This window comes from Microtus ochrogaster, chromosome 26 (assembly GCF_000317375.1).
Source record: "Microtus ochrogaster isolate Prairie Vole_2 chromosome 26, MicOch1.0, whole genome shotgun sequence".
NCBI classification, from domain to species: domain Eukaryota; kingdom Metazoa; phylum Chordata; class Mammalia; order Rodentia; family Cricetidae; genus Microtus; species Microtus ochrogaster.
In genome coordinates this window covers 5,674,317-5,679,372 of record NC_022025.1, presented here as the reverse complement: position 1 = coordinate 5,679,372, position 5,056 = coordinate 5,674,317, and positions in this window count along the sequence as shown.

Here is a 5,056-nt window from a genome sequence, read left to right as displayed (position 1 = left end):
CTGTTGTCACTCTGACAACCCCTTATCCACCACACCCTCCCTACTGAAATGCACCATGCCATCAAAATTTGATCCCCAACAAGCCCTCCCTTCCTTACATCACTGATGTCGGTCATTTTGTCACAACAATAACAAAAGTGCTCACTGTCACAGGTAAGATGACAGAGTAGAGCTTAGTACTTAGTGATAGCTTCAGGGCTCTCTCTCCACTTCATAGCTGTGAAGTCACTCAGAAAATTTAAGTTTCTCATTTGTAAAACAGGTAAAAATGTAATGTGTGTGATAGTTAGAAAAATGAGGTAAAATATTAACTTTTAAGTAATGGAAAGGGTATCTTGGAAAATATTCACTTTGATTATTGTGAGAGAGCATTAACTATTATTATATCTTCATAAAACTCTTCAACTAAAGGTAATAAAATCACAAGAAACTTAGTGTTTAATTTTGAATATAAATTTCAAGTCAATGACTAATTATGAAGGGGCATAAAGTGACACAATTACCTACTGTCTCCGCCTGTATTTTTTGCATAATCCAGAGCAGAAAAGAAAAGGAAATTTTAGATAAGTTAGTAATAATAAATGTTGAAATACCAACATAAAAATAATACTGTTTTCCCATTCCTGACAAAATAAGAATCAAGCTCTTACCCTGAGAACCCAGACTCAACTATATCATTATTAAAAGTGAGAAGACCAGGTATTTGCAAGTATTATGAATAGTATTATCAAAATTGAGTCCAAAGTTAAAAATAAGTAACATTTGAAGCTTTAAGGAATACTTATGTCAATTAAAGCCATCAAAACAATACACCAAGAGTATGGCTCCTACTACTAGAAAAATGAATTGTTTACACAGTTTTAATGGAATGAAGCTGAAGAAAACAGGGCTGAATGGGTTCATAATGAGGTAACAGAGACCCAAGTAATAGGTTTTCAGTGAGATGCTTGATGCAAAAGTTCTCAACCTATAACATGTTTATAGGATTGTGTAGGAATGTAATTGCACAGATCATTTCTTTAAATTATGGAAAAATTTAAATTAAGGTGTTAGGAGTCCAGAGAATTATTGAATCTAGCTAGAATTCCTAAGAGGTTCTCTTCCCTTCTATTTACTTTGATTGTAAACAAATTTGAATAATTTTTATTTAAGGACACCAATTATTATATCTAATATATAAATAATAATTCAGTCAATATGATTTCTAAGAGTTTCAGCACTATCCCACTTTGGAGACATGGAGCTCTATGCAGTCTGATCAAATAAAGTTTAAAACATGTAAAAATTGGCAAGCAAAATAGATTTTTAAATATCTCAGAAGAACAGTAGCAGAGATGAACAAATACTCTTTAGTGATATATTACTGGTAGTTTTTAGAAGACAAATTTCATACAACTGCATAAAAGCTGACATATATTAAAGGTGATTGCCTTTGCTATGGCTTTGCTGCCTTATATTCTTTGTAGATGCTTGATGAGCATCCATTCTTTGTATGGAGGTCGATGACAGTTAATAATCTAGGTGCTAAGAATGCAACCAGAATAAATCTTAACCGGCTTCAAATTATGTGAGCTATAGCAACAACTGTCCTGATAAAATATGCCCCCTTATGTAATAGTGGCACGACTGTTATGGAAGTAGCCAACGATTTTATGATTGGATTCAAGGAAAGTTCCCTGAGGTTAAACTCAAACCGGAAACCATTATCATATCCAAGATCCTGTGGACACAGAGGTCACAGACCCTAAGGGAGACTTTAATACCATTCTGCTAAATGGACATATGTAAGGAACTAGAATGAGTTATTTGCATACTCATAGATTAATGTATCTCTCAACCCTCATCAGATGAAATTCTTCTTCCAGCTAACAGCAGTTAACCTGGAGATCCACTATTGTTCAATATGTAGAGAATAAGAGACTCAACAATAAAAATTATGTCTAGTTAACCCATCTCTTCCCATACTTGAAGACCGTCATGGAAGAGGGTGCTCAAAGATTCAGACCTAGAGGTGGAAAATAAGTAAAAGGCAACAGTGTCTTGTGAAGACAGCAGGGCAGTTGCACGTATGGATTCAGTTGTGACAGTATGCACAGCATCTGTGGAATCTGAAGCCTGAGAAGATCTAAGCATGGAAGTAGGGAGGTGAATGCATAGTCCACCCCGGCTGAAGTGTTACTAGTGTTAGTAGAACATTATAGCTGATGAAGAAGGAGATTCAGTCTTGTCAGCCAAACTCCAATAAAGGCTCTAAAACTCAAGATTATTTGGGAATCACATATTGAATTTGGTGGATTTAAAACATACACACACACACACGAAGTGGGGGATGGGAATTGGGTAGGTAGCAATAATGAGTGTGGAAGCAATTAAATATGATTAAATAGTCTGTAAAAATTCTCAATTAATAAAATATTACCTCTGTCTTTCTGCCTGTGACTTGATACCTAAGAAGTACTTATTTTAAAAAAATGGGGTGCAACTAAATTTGGGGTGTATATGTTTAGTGTTGAAATAAGAGCGGCTGGGCTGTGTCCCCCGCACCCGGCCGCCCACATGGCTAGCTTAGCTTATGCCCCGAAATAATTACACGGAAACTGTATTCTTTTAATCACTGCCTGACCCATTAGTTCCAGCCTCTTATTGGCTAGCTCTTACATATTGATCTAACCCATTTCTATTATTCTGTGTAGTCCACAAACTGGCTTACCAGGAATGATCTTAACCTGCATCTGTCTGCAGTGGGACAACCATGGCGACTCACTGACTCAACTTCTTTCTCCCAGCATCCTGTTCTGTTTTCTCCGCCTACCTAAGGGTTGGCCTATGAAATGGGCCTAGGCAGTTTCTTTATTAATAAAAAATCACTCCCACATCAGTTTAGAACCATAATTATATGTTTTTGTGTGGTGCATTGTTCACTAGGTCAGAATGAAATGACTCTCTTTATCTTTTCTGAGCAATGCCCTGAAATCTATGTTGTCAGATATTCAGGGTAGGAGCAATTACTTGTTTCCCATCTTATTTGCTTGGAATAGTTTTCATTCAGTCACTCTAAATGTACTATTTATTGGAGGGGGGGTGAGTTCTCTATCATATTGACCACAATGAGACAGAATTTTTTCTCTATTCCAATCATTTAATTTGTGTATTTGTTTTAACTGAGTGCATTAGTATTAAGAGTTATTATTGGACATTTTCTCCAACATTCTCTCTAGGGATATCTTGGAGGTTATAAATTCTGTTAAGCTGCTTTCATCATGGAAAGTTTCTCCTTCTCTGCCAATTATTGTGGATAAATTTTCTGGATAAAATAGCCTGGACTGGCATCTGTGGTCTTTCTGAATTTGAATCACATGGCTCCATGATCTGGCCTTTAAGCCTTCTACTGAGAAGTTGGCTCTTCTATCAATACACTGTATTTATGCACAGCGTGGACCTGTTCTCTTGCAGATTCTAATATCCTTTATCTTATATTTAGGGTTTCCTTATATAATATGAAGAGTTTACTTTATGGTTCTACCTATGCTGTATTTGATGTGTCTCTTGAACTTGGATGAGCATCTCTTTTGCCAGATTTGGAAAATTTTCTTCTGTGATTTTGTTGGAAATGTTCTCTATGTCTTTAACATAGAATTCATCTCATGTTTCTAAACCCTCAATTCATACTTTTAGTAATAGTGTGCCCTACATTCTACCTACCCCATTCATCATTTTATAAAACTTATCATATTTAAATTGATGATCAAAGTCTTTGACACTATTTTCAAGCTTTGATGTTCTGCCTTCCTCGAGGCCCCATTCTGTTGGTGAGTTTTTGTGATGAGCTTTTTCTTTGACTTATTGAAATGCTAATTTTCCATTTTTACTTCATCTTTTTATTTATTTAGTATTTCTCTTTATTGAAACTGTTTTCATTGCTTCTTTGTGTGTGTGTTTGTGTGTGTGTGTGTGTGTGTGTGTGTGTGTGTGTGTGTAGACTTTAATCTGGGGTTTACTCCTACCCTTTTAGATTCTTTTAGGAGTTTATTTTGGTCTTTTGTTTTCCTTTCTTTTCATTCATTGAACTCTTTGAAGATGTTTATAGCTGTTGTTTTTTCTGTGTCTTGAATGTTGTCTTGGTTGTTATCATTATTATGGGCTTGGTGATTTGGAGATAGGATATATTCTCTTGATTTTCATATCACTTATGTTTATGCAGTGGGACCTGGGTATTTGGAGTTAAGTTGTTGCATAGAGCTTTTGATATGAATTTTTAAGCCCTTCTATGTTGAATAAGTATATGGATATGAATTATCTATATATCCATATATTCACTGCTTTCTTAACATGACTGGTATTGATAAACTATGAAATGCTTCAGTCTCAATATTTGGGTATCTAGGAACTCAGACATTTAGTTAGGTTGATGGCTATGTATTTTGTAGAGTTTTGGCTAATACTCTAGACCTTGTAGGCTCCTATTCAGTATAGAGTAGTAGCTGGAATGACCTGGAGGAGGAAAGAGCCATGCAGTAGTTTAGGGAGTCCTGAGAAAGCATGACTGAGAATAAGAGAAACGAGGGTATTATAAGGTCCTGTGACATTTCTACAGGTTCATGGAAGGGCTGCAAGTGAAATTTATGAGTCTTCCTAGGGGAAAGGTCTGAGAAAAATAACAGCAGAGGTACTTACTGCACTCCTCTTAGCTGCTTGAGGATCCCTCAAGAGCAGTGGGCAGTTTAAGAGAATCCCAAGAGAAAGGAATTAAAAGGCCTGGGACAGATGGGTTGCTGAGGCATAATGTGGTATGTCATTGGTCAGTCCACTTATTTTGAGACAGTTTCTCACTGAATAGAACTTGCCAAGTTACCTAGGCATGCCAGCCGGTGAAACTCAGAGATCTATCTTTTGCATCACCATCACTGCAATAATTAGTGCATGTCACCAATCTGTGTTAACACAACCAGCTTTTAAGATGTGAGCAATACAAGGAAAACACTTCACTGAGCTTTCTGCCCAGTTCTATCTCTGGGACTTTTAAAATATAGTCCTCCCAAATATGTCTTTCCATTTC